This window comes from Engystomops pustulosus, chromosome 4, assembly GCF_040894005.1.
Source record: "Engystomops pustulosus chromosome 4, aEngPut4.maternal, whole genome shotgun sequence".
In the NCBI taxonomy this organism is placed as follows: domain Eukaryota; kingdom Metazoa; phylum Chordata; class Amphibia; order Anura; family Leptodactylidae; genus Engystomops; species Engystomops pustulosus.
Window position 1 is genome coordinate 214,594,315 of NC_092414.1, and position 13,645 is coordinate 214,607,959.

The window sequence follows — 13,645 nt, forward strand, 5'->3', positions numbered from 1 at the left end:
GCGCCACCTGGTGGACATCGGGCGCACGACCTTAGTGAATTGCCGGAAGACCTAAATCCTCGTCGGAGAACGCGCCGCTGGATCGCGACAGGACCGGGTAAGTAAATGTTCCCCGATATTGCCAGTGGCATTATCTCCACTCAAAGTCACATCTAAAAAAGTAATGATATTTGTACCAATATGATATGTAAACTCCAATTTACAATCATTATTATTTATGTACAACATGAAATCGGATATAGATGCGGTTGACCCCCTCCACATGAGCAGACCATCATCCATCTTCCATAGAACTAAATGGATCACAAAAAGTATTGTTGCCGGAATAGTTATTTCCTGATCGTCTCAGGGGCAGCACACACAAATGGGTTTCAGTCCTCTAGAACCAATCAGATAGAGACAGGTTACCAAGCAGTACACATGTATTCAATTAACTAGTTAAGGAGCCCTATAAGAGGGAGGAGGAACTAGGAGACAGTGTATTTTTTCTTTCTCTAGGTCAGAGATACAGACAGGACCTATGCTGCTGCTGTTCTTGTGTCCGCGCTGCACACAGTGGGGTGTCCCATGTTGCTCAGACGCGATGGTGTACTGAGACGGCCACTGTTTCAGCAGCCTAAACATGGGCAGTGTTGAGCCTCGGTACACGCCTGCCCTCCCAGGGTTTCGATACCCACAAGGCTGTAATGGCCTCCAGAGGAGATGAAGGCCGCCTACGTCACGTTACTGCAAGCCCCGCCTACCTCCATGGCGGGAGCCGGACCGGAAGTGCCTCAGCCCGAGGAGTCCGGATGTGACGCTTGAGGTGAGGGCAGGCCGGGCCTGTGTGATGCCATGATTACAGCACCGGATGTGGTGTTCTCTTTCTGGCGCCAGGGAGTTGTGGCTTAGGACCGGATGTGACGCAATCAGCGTCTGGAGTTTGACGTTCCGGCGCCACAATATGCAGATTGCTCTCTGCCAGCAACGCTGCCCTCTGCTGACTGAGGTAAGAAATGGCTCCTGTTATGCTCATGCTCCCTGGTGTGTATTCACACTGCGCTGATTACTGCTGTCCAGGCCCTGCACTCCCTGCTACACAGTGCTGCTGCTCCTATATGGGTTTTGGCAGTGGTTTTTCATGGCAGCCCTGAGGATCAGGGTATCACAATGGTGGAGACAGACAGCCGGCTGATAAGAGCTTCCTCAGAACCTCTACTCCAATCCCATGTTTTAGAAGTTTCTCCAATTGCGTCAGATTCTGAGATTCGTGTTTAATGCAAAGAAATCTTGCTTTGTGTCCCGTCAGTCACCGAGGTTTGAGCTTCTTAAATAAACACCTCAATTGGTGAATGTAACCCCAGAATAAGTGGGGGCCATCCAGAGGTAAGTAAGAAGCTGTATATCACACCCCAGGGTTGCAGTGCGCTCACCCTGTTGGGGTATCTGACATCTTATATAGATGTGCTACTCTGAACTAAGGTTCATACTGGAATTCTGCAGATTAATCTTCAGACAAAGTGGAACAAGGGACACGACATTCCTCTCAAGCCTATAAAGGGCTCTTCAAACACCAGAAAAGACGGTAGGAATCTCAAACTCAATCATCCAAAATACTCTGGTCTCCTATCTCCGATAGAGACTTGCATCAGATGCCTCCTCTGAGGGTTGGGGTGCCCATGTTAGTCATCTGTGGACTAAGAAGAAGTGGAGCAAACAAGATGATGAATTCCTCTTAAAATTCTAAAATAACTTTAGGGCAGTAAAGACCTTTCCTCCACTACTGAAAGACGAACTAACCATATTCTCTGAGTAAGCGCTAGGCTTGAAAAGCTATCACTTAGCCGGCTAATGTAAGGATGATGGCACAGACAGAAGATCTTCTGCACAGTACATCTGCAGGTCACATTAAAGGATTATAGAACACCACTGCGGATATTCTGGGCCGTGATACATTCCACCCGAAAGAATGGAGTCTCAACTCCTCAGTTATAATGGTGTAATAGTCAATTTAGTTTTTCCTTATCCAGATGCCATGGCGTCATGCGAAAATTCAAAACTACTAAAAATGTAACTTATTTCAGCCATACATTGGCAATCGACAGACTTTCTTTTTAAGTGGAACCAGGCTCTGGTGTACATGTTGCTTTCCTACTCCCTTGGTCCAAATGTTCTGAACAGTTTCAGAAGAGGTAAGGACAAGGACTATGTCTTCCCGCCTCGTTGGCTCCACAGGGCCTGCCACGGTCGCTGTCAAAAGGGAGGTACTGTAAGTCGCCAGCAACAGGGGACCTGCTCTCCAAAAAGAGCGTACACCATCCTCATCGACACACTCGGCAGCTAATTGCCTGGAGGCTGACGCAGTGATCATGTCACAACTGCGATCATATCCTGAGGTCATTATTACCCTACAGACTGCCCATAGACCTACCAGGTGGAAAGACTAACGGAGTATGAAAGAGGCTCAAATCTTCATCAACTTTGATCCAGATATCTTAGAACTCGTCACAAATTTTCTTCTAAAAAAAAAAATCTCGACTAAATCTCGATCAAATTCTCAACAATAAATGTCCAGAGGCAGACTAAGATTCTCTAACCAGCATCTACTGCTTATCTTCAAATTAATAATAAGAATTCTTCAAAACCTGCTGTCCTTCTTCTAAGGATCTATCGGTTGTCTTCTCAGCCCTATCGGAACTGTTACAAAAAGGTCCCTCACCTTTAAAGTATTCTTCAGGCCGCCATCATCGCAGCCAGGCGGGTTATTGAACTACAGGATCCATTAATCTAAGATCCATACTTCAAAAATTGAGATGACTTCCTCATCTGGGTATCAATGCCAGATTTTTTTCAATCATAAAAAAAAATAAAAAATAAAAATGCTCCTTTTTATCTACAAACCTCTCGTTAGGATCAAGGAAATCTCCTCACTTGGGATTTAAGAATAGCAGTTCTTGATGTCTTCCCTTCAAAAATGATCTTCCGTTATTTTTTTGTGCCTCTTATTCCAGTGCTCCCAATAACTGGGCAAAGGGCAAGTTGTCACTATAACCAGGTGGTCTAAGGCCACCATAGAAGAACACTACAGTATACATGCTATCAAGATCCTTCTCAGAGATAAGGATTCCTTCTATACAGCCTACAGCTACCTCTTGAACAGAGTTATGTCAAGGACAAAGTGGACAAGGCCACAACATGGTCGTCATCTTTAACCTTTGTCAAATATTATAGGCTAGACTATCTCTTAAGCAGAGGGCACTCTTTGGCAGAGCAGTGCTTAAGTTACAAACATGTGGCCCACCCATAGAATTTTTCGGTACTGCTTTACAAATCCCATTTGTGTGTGCTGCCCCTGAGACGATCAGGAAAACAAAAATTTACTTACCCCGAAATTTTCTTTTCCTGGAGTCCAGGGGCAGCACATGCTTCCCTCCCTTATTTATATTGCTTTATAATAATACACTGTCTCCTAGTTCCTCCTCCCTCTTATAGGGCTCCTTAACTAGTTAATTGAATACATGTGTACTGCTTGGTTACCTGTCTCTATCTGATTGGTTCTAGAGGACTAAAACCCATTTGTGTGTGCTGCCCCTGGACTCCAGGAAAAGAACATTTCGGGTAAGTAAATTTTTGTTATTCTTGCTCCCACCACGAAACATAAATATTTGATAATGACGGGGAAAAACATTCGCCCATAGGGCAGTGGTGGCAAACCTTTTAGACACCGAGTGCCCAAACTACAACCAAAACCCACATATTTTTCGCAAAGCGCCAATGCGACAATTTAAGCCGTAACTTATAACTCCCTGCTCTGTCACAGGATTACATTGTATAGGCATAATCATTCTGGATTTCTCTTATAACCCACTATCTCAGATTGTAACTGAGCCCCCTTTATCTGCCATGTGTATCGTAATATGTTTATTATTCTGTAAAACTCATAATGCATTTTTCTGAGCATGGGATAAATTATGTTTAACATATTTCCTGGAGCTATTCAGTTCCTGTAGATCTTTCTCCACTAATGATTGGAACAAGTCCATTTCTGGTGTCCGAGACTTGATAGGGTAAAACTCTGGATTTTGAAGTTTCATATGTGGTACTTCTTCCTGACAGATTTTGTCATAGACAGTTGATGTAAGTCCGATAAGGTACACTGATCCCTAAAATCCAGATCTTGATATTCATTTATTGGATTCGGAAAAACCGCCGCATAAAAAAAAAAAAAAAAAAAGTTTAGCGGGACTCGTGCTTACCTTCACTAGGAATAGGCCGGTGAATTTCAGGGCATTCCGGTGGGCCTCGGGGAACTTCAGCGGAGCAGCGCCACCTGGTGGACGTCGGAGGAACTACCTTAGTGAATCGCCGGAAGACCCGAATCCACCGCAGACAACGCACCGCTGGATCGCGAATGGACCGGGTAAGTAAATCTGCCCCAATATATTTGCTGATAGATTAATCGCTGTTAGTTCTTGTATTTCTTCTTGTTCGAGTTGGTCGCCCTCGTATTGTATTGCATTGCGGCGGCGCTTGTGTCATGCCCTCCTGGTACGTTTTTGGCTTGTGGAGTTTGATAGTTTTTTGTCTGTTTATGTTTATTGTAATTGTTTCCTTTGGGTGTCTGTTTATTAGTAGTATTGCTCGCCCCCTCACTGTCTCAATCTTCCGATACATCATCTGTTATTTCATGTTCCGATGAGGTAAATGAGACCTTGCTGTTTGCTGGAATATATCCTATTATTCTTGAGCATCGATTGTAGTGACCGATTATGCCTCCTGTCAGATGTATGAACACAATCTTTTTCAAAATCTCTAATCTCTCTATTAAATTTCATGCGTTTAATCTGCATAATCATATTTTCCATATTGGATGTTATGCAAGATGTGACCTTGGTTTTTTACACACTTATGCAATGGAGTTCTGGAATACCTTCGTTTTCTCTCTCTATGCAGGAAAATGGCTGCATTGAGACAGCTGTAACGTTGCATCTGGTGAAATAAGAAACACTGGAGTGCTGCTTCCTTGTCTTGGATTTTTTGCCGTTTATGGGATCTTGAGTCGGACCCCTCGAAGCCTGCACCCACCACAAATTTTCATTTGATGTTTCATTGTGCTGCTCTACCTACCCTTTTTTGATTGTGACTATTATGTATAGCAATGGAGACAGGGGACAGCCCTGTCATGTACCATTCTTAATTAACCGGTTCGCGACCGCCCGCCGTGTATTCACGGGGGTGGTCGCGTTCCGATGCATGGAGAGGGCTCGCGGGCCGAGCCCTCTCCATAGCCGGTAAGTCTCTGCTGCATATTGCCGGCACCGATCGCGGGTGTTTTCTTGCTGATCCCCACCGGCAAAGCTGCCGGCGGCTTCAAACAGATGGCGGCGCATGGGCGCCGCCATCTTTACGAGGATCGCCGCTCCCCGTGACGTCATCTCACGAAGACCTGAAGCTACTTCGGGTTAACCCATTCATTACAATGTGCTATCAGCACATTGTAATGTATGAGGAGTAAAATCCCCATATACTGCCATACTGTAGTGTGGCAGTATATGGTAGGATCGATCAGACAACCTAGGGTTAAAGTACCCTAGGGAGTCTGAAAAATAGTAAAAATAAAAAAAAAGTAAAAAAAAAATATATATAATAAAAAAACCTAAAAATTCAAATCACCCCCCTTTCCCTAGAACTGATATAAATATAAATAAACAGTAAAAATCATAAACACATTAGGTATCGCCGCATCCGAAAATGTCCGATCTATCAAAATATGATAACGGTTTTTCACTGCGTTTAACCCCGCAACGGAAAATAGCGTCCAAAGTCAAAACTGGCACTTTTTTGCCATTTAAAAAAAAATTTAAATTCTATAAAAAGTGATCAAAAGGTCGTACAGTCCTAAAAATAATATCATTGAAAACATCATCAAAAGTCGCAAACGATGACACCACCCTCAACTCCGTACAACAAAGTATGGAAAAGTTCTAAGCACAAGAAGACGGCAAAATAAAAAAAAAAATTTTGTTCATGAGGTTTTAATTTTTGTAAATGTATGAAAACATTATAAAACCTATACAAATTGCTATCCCTGTAATCGTACTGACCCAAAGAATAAATTAGATGCATCATTTGTGGCGTGAAGTGAAAGACGTAATATCCAAGCCCACAAGAATACGACACAAATGCGTTTTTTCACCATTTTCACAGCATTTGGAATTTTTTTCCCGCTTCCCAGTAGATGGCATGGAATATTCAATGCAATCACTATGAAGTGCAATTTGTTACGCAAAAAATGAGCCATCACACAGCTTTTTACGTGTAAAAATAAAAAAGTTATAGATTTTTGAAGGTGGGGAGTGAAAAATGGAAATGAAAAAACGGGAAAGGACCCGGTCCTTAACCGGTTAAAAAAAGATGCATACAGGTGCCAATTAACCCAAACTCTGGCTGTGGGGCCAGAATACAGGCGCCATAATCTTACCCAAGAACTTTGGGCCGATACCAATTTTCTGCAACGCTGCCTCCATGAAACCCCAATGGACCCAAACGACTGTGTGCGAGCCTGGGACATACGAATGACGTCTTATTTTAGGGCCCTTTCGGCCCTGGACAGACCCCCTTGGTCATTGTGAATCACCGTCGGCAGGTGAGGACCCATCCTCTCCACCAGTATCTTGGAGTAAATCTACATTTATCAGCGGGATGGGTCTATAGCTGGTTGGGAGAGACGGGTCCTTCCCCGGCTTACGCAAGACACTTATGTGGGCTTCTAATGAGTGTGCCGGGAACCCTGAGTCAATGGAGACAGTGTTGAATACCCTGGCTAAGAATGGAGACAAAATATCTTTGAACTGCTTATAGAAAGCAGAGATAAAGCCATCTGGGCCTGGGCTTTTCCCCGCTGGTGTGTCCTTAATAACTTCTAGGACTTCCGTCCCTTCAATCCCCCACTCCAGGGAAGAAACCACCTCACCTGCAGACACCGGCAATTCGCTGTCCGTCATATAAGATTCAACCTGAGCCCTGTGAGAGGGGCTGTTCAGCAACGGATTAGAATCCTCTATCGCATATAGCAAAGAGTAGAAGGATGTGAAGCTTTTGCACATCTCATCTGGATGATATACATCCACCCCCCTAGGTCCCTTGGTCTTAGGAATATAGGACGTTTGATTACGTGGGTGCAGGAGGCAGGAGGGAGGGCGTCCGCTTTTATCTGCATGGTCATACAAGTAGCTCTGGAACCTTGCCCTGTGATGAAGGTATTTTTGATCTAAAAACGATCTTAGTGTGTCCCTAGCCGCCAACAGTTCAGCTAGGTCTGTTGGAGTCAGCGAAGATTTATGGCACGCCTCCAGTATTTGTATCTGCAAGGTCAGGGCGGTTATCTGAGCTGAGTTCTCTTTCTCAAGGCGGACGCCATGTCGGATAAGGACCCCTCGCAGATCGCTCTTGATTAAGTCCCGCTGATCAGGGAGGCAAGTCTGGTCGTCCGTCCCCAGGGCGTGTGTGAAAGATGACATATGATCTTTAATCTCTGCCACACAGAGAGGGTCCCTAAGGAGATTGTCACTTAACCATCATGTCCATGGAGCATTAGAGCTGATTAGTGTGATATAGTGAATGTAAAATATATAGGGGCATGGTTGGAATGTAGGATATTACTTACATGCAATCAGATATGATTTTGGGGAACATTACTCCCCCCCCCCCCCCCCGAGGTGTCAAGAGAGGGGTCCATGGGGAAATGAAAGTCACCTCCTACGATCAAGTGGCCCTCCGCAAACTCCGAATGCGCCCCCAACATTAGCCGAAAGCTTAGAATGGGATTACGATAAGGTAGATACCAGGTGGCGAGGGTCAGCACTTGACCGTCTATTTTGACCATTAGTGTCTATTCATGTGGCCAAGATCTCGTGTGGCAGGGATTTATGGAAGGCAATGGAAACTCCCTTCGATTTAGCCTCCGGAATTACATTATGGACCCAGTGCGGGTAGTACTGATTATTTATGCTTGGCATGCTGGTGGACCTGAAATGCGTCTCCTGCAAAAAAAGATTATTAACCTTCTGTTTGTGCATTCCATATAGGATTTGAAAGCGTTTCTTCCCAGGGGGAAGAGGGCCACCCTGATGTAGTGGTGGCATAGGGAGCGCAGGTAATTCTGTTATATCTGGAGACGGAAAACCCAAAGTCTCTTACTTGGTTGCCGTATCACAAATCTTCGGTCAGCTTGTCCTATCTGAAGGCGGAATGGATATCCACAGGTGTAGGCCATATTCTTTTGCAGCAAACTCTTGCAGTAGAGGCTTAAGAGCTCTCCTCTTCAGTAATGTCAGTCGAGATAGATCAGGCAAGAGTTGCCAGTGAGCCCCCTGGTGGACGACATCCCCCGCTAGGCGGGCCTATAACATAATAGCATCCTTGAGCTGATACCGGTGAACTCTGCAAATAACGTCTCTGGGTGGTTCTTGTGCTGGAGGGTGAGCCTGAAGAGAGCGGTGAGCCCTGTCTAGCTCCAAGGGTGAGTCATCCAGAACCTCAAGTAATGATCCACGTCGTGCATCTGGTCAGCTAAATATTGCAATTGGTAAGTATGAGCAGAAAGAGCAGCATCATGTGAGTGCAATCTTTCATTAACAAGCTGGGCCGTCGCTGAAGAGGACACCCGAGCTCCCAGTTTCTGGACTTCTTCTCGTACCCAATTCAGCTCTACAGTATATGATTGTTCCAACCTAGGCACATAGCTCTCCATGTCATCTCTGGTGGGTATAGTGCACAGGTGACAGCTCAAAGCACGCAACTCTGACAGAGCGCCATATTCTTGTGAGAACAGCGTAGGCTGCAGTCCTGGGGCTCCCCCAGGTGAGAACCATAAATGAGACACATTTTGGCCCATCAGAGCAGCAGCATCAGAGTCCATTCCCTGAGATGGAATGTGGCCGGTGGACCCTAGAGAAGGGACCGGAGATCGTACTGTAAGAGTAGCTGGCCAGTCTTCCCCATGTTCAGGCCACATAACCAGGAACAGAGGGGCAGACATCTGCCCAAGATCATGTTGCGGGGTCCTCCTTCCAATAGCTCTGGGTTGGGCCTGCGTGTTAATTTGCAGCTCCTGCTGTCGGCCCCACACTGAGTAGTGCCTGATTATGGGCAGGATGGGGCGGAATGGGCACTTGGTTACCAATAGGAGACAACCAACACAGTCCTGCGCTGGTTCCGAACTGGGTTGGCACCATGAAACGGCAGGTGCCTCCAAACCCAGGTCAGGATTGCTCTCCTGCTCCTACAATGGTGCGGTGTGCAGTGCAGTGCGTTTGCTGGCGGTGGCGCTGCACACTGCTCCGAAATCTTCTGAAGCGACCGCCATCTTGGCCAAGTGGAGAGAGAGCCTGTTTGCCTCCATTCCCAACTGTCTGACTGCGGTCCTACTGCTGGAGGTGGCAAGACCTGCAAGTACTCCAGAGTGACAACATGTTAGTTGGTCCTCAGAACAACTCAAGGTATTTACTTACAGACAAGTATTTCACATTACCCCGAGGAATAACAGAGGACAGGAACATATACACAGGTCTACCAAGGCTGGACACCACCCGACACATGTTTCTCCTGCTTCATCAGGGGTCTATGGGGCTCATTTACTAAGGGTCCTGTGGACCGCACCTTCGTCGGACATCCCGACGATTTCCATTTTACAACAGGGATTTAAAAGGGTTTTTTGGCACACGCAATCGGATTTTGGTGCATTCGTGACGGCTTTCATGTGACAGAAATCCGGCACGTCAGACGATCCGATGGATTCAGGAATAAACTTCAAAATTGTGTCGCAAGCCAAGCACTTACATGCACCGGGAGGAAGATGGTGAACTCCGGGGACCTGAGCGGGGAAGCGACAAATGCAGGATATCGGGAGGTCGATCTTAGTGAATCGCGGCAGATGTGCATTCCAGACTGACAATACACTTTTGGGACTGGGTAAGTAAATGTGCCCCTATGTGTCTGTAGACCTGTGTAGGTGCCCCCTTGTCCTCTGTTATTCCTCTGGGTAATGTGAAATATTTGTCTGTAAGTAAATACCTTGAGTAGTTCTGATGACTGGACCTTCTATCCAGGCCTATTTATTCTGTATATTTAGTTATTGGACCTTTGCTGGACTCTTTCTAAATGGATTTGTTTTTAATGATGTAATAAAGTGTTATTTTATGTTTCTACATTTTGTTTTTTGTTTCCTTTTTAGTTGTGTTATTTAATTTTGGGAACAATCTACTTAATCTAGTAGGGGGGGTACATTGTGTCCGTGTCCCCTATTACTTGTATCGGTGGTCACTCCTCTAGTTACAAATGTTATAAATACTGAAACTTTTCTTGTCATTTAACCCCTTAGGGACGTGGGCCTTTTTCGTTTTTGCATTTTCATTTTTCTCCCCACCTTCAAAAATCTGTAACTTTTTTATTTTTCCATGTAAAGAGCTGTGTTTGGGCTTGTTTTCTGCACTTCACAGTGACGGTATTTATTATTCCGAGCCGTGTACTGGGAAAGGATGCACTTTCACTGAGCTCCCCAAATCACATGTCTACTTTACTCTTTGGTTCGGTACGATCACGAGGATACCAAATTTGTACAGGTTTTATAATGTTTTCATACATTTAAAAAAATTAAAACCTTCTGTACAAAAAAAAAAATTCTTCATTTTGCCATGTTCTGCCACTAATAACTTTTCCATACTTCAGTGCACGGAGCTGTGGGTGGTGTCTTTTTTTTTTTTGCGACTTTTGATGACGTTTTCAATGCTGCCATTTTGAGGACTGTATGGGCTTTTGAACACTTTTTATAGAATTTTTTATATTTTTCAAAATGGCAAAAAAGTGGCATTTTCAACTTTTGCCGCCAATTTCCGTTACAGGGTTAAACGCTGGGGAAAAATCACTAATATATTTTGATAGATCGGACATTTTTGGAAGAGATGATACCTAATGTGTTTATAATTATTGTTTATTTATATTTATATCAGTTCTAGGGAAAGGGGGGTGATTTAAACTTTTACTTTTTTTTACAATTTTTTCATATTTTTTAAAAAATTTAACAGGTTAACTGCCAAGATCCGTGCCAGCACCGACCGCGGCAGTGACAGGCGGGTGTTGGCTGTATTATGCAACCGTCACCCGCTGTGTATGGAGAGAGCTCAGCTTGTGAGCTCTCTCCATACACCCCTTGCCGCACGAGGACGATATAATTAGGTGTTAATTAACTAATATTATTATTATTATTATTATTAATAAAAAAATCTTCACATTTTCACTTATGAAAATTATTCCGCCTCCTAGCTACAAGCTTCACACTCGCCTGTGTGGGTGTGTCTGAGATGCACAAGCTCATTGGTCAGCGGCACGTGCTTGTGGTGATGTCATAGGAGGCAGGTCCCGCCCCTCCATCCTGCTGATTGTAGATCTTGTTAGAGCTGGAAGCCCTCGCTGATATGGGCCAAAAAGGTTCTAAATGGGGACTGAGAGGCAAAGTACTTCAGGGACTGATTCCCAGGGACACCTGGAGCAGAATTAATTATTTTTTGCTCAGAATGACGGTTACCCTTTAATTGATAACTGCCGCCCTCTGACTTTCATCTTCCCAGTACAGTGTTCAGGCATTTTAAAGAGGACCTGTCACCTAAAATTTCGCCACTAGGAGATGTTACTAAAGTAAGCAGCTCCTAGTACTTGAACAAACGCCGCAGTGTTAGAAGGATAGCGTTACCGGAAACTTCCTATCTAACACTGCGGCGGAGTACAATGTAATCGCTTTGCGAGCGGTCCGATGTATTCATGAGGGGGCGGTCCGAGGCGAAGGAAAATCGCGCCCAAAGTCGAAAATGGCAATTTTTTTCAAATTTTTTTTTTAAAAATTAAAAAATTAAGTTCTATACAGAGTGATCAGAAGGTCGCACAGTCCTAAAAATGATAGCAGTGAAAACGTCATCAAAATCCGCAAAAAACTACACAGCTCCGTGCACCAAAGTATAAAAAAAACTACACAGCTCCGTGCACCAAAGTATAAAAAAGTTATTAGCGCTAAATCCCCGAAAAAAATTTCGGACAGGAGGTTTTAATTTTTTTAAATGTATGAAAACATTATAAAACCTGTATAAATTTGTTATCCCCGAAATCGCACCGACCCAAAAAATAAAATAGACATATCATTTGGGGGCGCACAGCGAAATCCGTAAAATCCAAGCCCACAAGAAAACAACTCAAATGTGGGGTTTTTTTACCAATTTCACTGCATTTGGAATTCTTTTCCCGCTTCCCAGTACACGGCGTGGAATATTCAATACCATCACTATGAAGTGTATTTTGTTACGCAGAAAACAAGCCGTCACACAGCTCTGGACATGGAAAATAAAAAAGTTATAGATGTTTAATTGTGGGGAGTAAAAAATGATAAAGCAAAAACGAAAAAGGGTTGCGGCGTTAAGGGGTTAAAAACCCAAAAAGTGGGAAATACTTTTTTTGTAATGTATAGAACAAATTTAAATAAATGTATAAATTGACCAAAAATTAATTGAAGTTGTTTGTCATATAATTATTATGCATGATAAAGCTAATCCACAAACTATAAATTCCTATTAGATATGGATCATTAATAACTATCTTTATTGACACACATTGTGATTGCCAGCAGAGTAATGTATCAGAATGTCACGCGCTCCGGGTTGTCGGCCGGGGCGGTGCGGGAGTTGGGTGTAATCACACATCAGCCTCCTCCATTCATCATGTCTGTTACTCCCGGAGGAGGAACAGGTAAGGATTATCCCTTACTGACAATACTCCTATAGGGGCCTGAGAGAGGTCACACGATCCCTACGGTTTATACACATTAGGGAGACAAAGCACCAAACACCCGACTGGTGCAATAATAAGCCCGATGTGCTGTCACATGACTCCTAGGCCAGAACCGATTGCAATCAAGCGCTGAAGTAATAAAGTTGTATCGAGAAGCCTGAATGTAGAAGACACGTTACCCATAATGCACTGCTGAAGAATCTGCATAAGGAGTCTGCAGTTCTCTTGTTCGCCTCTAGAGGTCTCAGAGTATCATAGTAGACAAGGGGCCACATTTATCACTTTTGTGCGCCTAAGTGTAGTAGTTGCGCCTAAATTCTGGCGCACTGTTTTGCCAGAATTATCACAAGCTACAACCATCTGTGATAAGTATATTTCCTGCCTCTTATTAATCACTTTACTTTGGCGCAGTTTAGGCGCAGTTTAGGCGCAATGTTAGATTCGAGCACTTACATGTGATCCTGCTACAAGCTCCTCTCTGCTTCTCCCGCAGCCCAGAATGAAGATAACACTCACAGCAGCACCCAGGTGTGTGACACCCAGCACCCAGTGATCTCCTCAGCAGCACCCAGGTGTGTGACACCCAGCACCCAGTGACCTCCTCAGCAGCACCCAGGTGTGTGACACCCAGCACCCAGTGACCTTCTCAGCAGGGGCTTCTCCTGGAGGGGATCCCCCAGTGCTGGTCTCCTGCTGCACCCCTGTAATTCTGCACAATATCCCCCTCAGACACACTGGTGATACTGTGCAGAATTACATGGGGGACACTTGTTTGGAGTATCTGCAAAATTCTGCAAGCTTCTGCAAACTTGTGCAAACTGCTCTTGCTCTT

At 44.5% G+C, this 13,645-nt stretch overlaps 1 non-coding gene across 1 annotated transcript; it reads right to left on the reverse strand.

Moving 5' to 3' along the window:
* Positions 1 to 12,660: 12,660 nt before the first annotated feature.
* Positions 12,661 to 12,795, reverse strand: LOC140129292 (U8 small nucleolar RNA). Its single transcript, XR_011855487.1, has one exon. It is a non-coding gene; the product is annotated as a U8 small nucleolar RNA (small nucleolar RNA).
* Between the last annotated feature and the right edge of the window lie 850 nt (positions 12,796 to 13,645).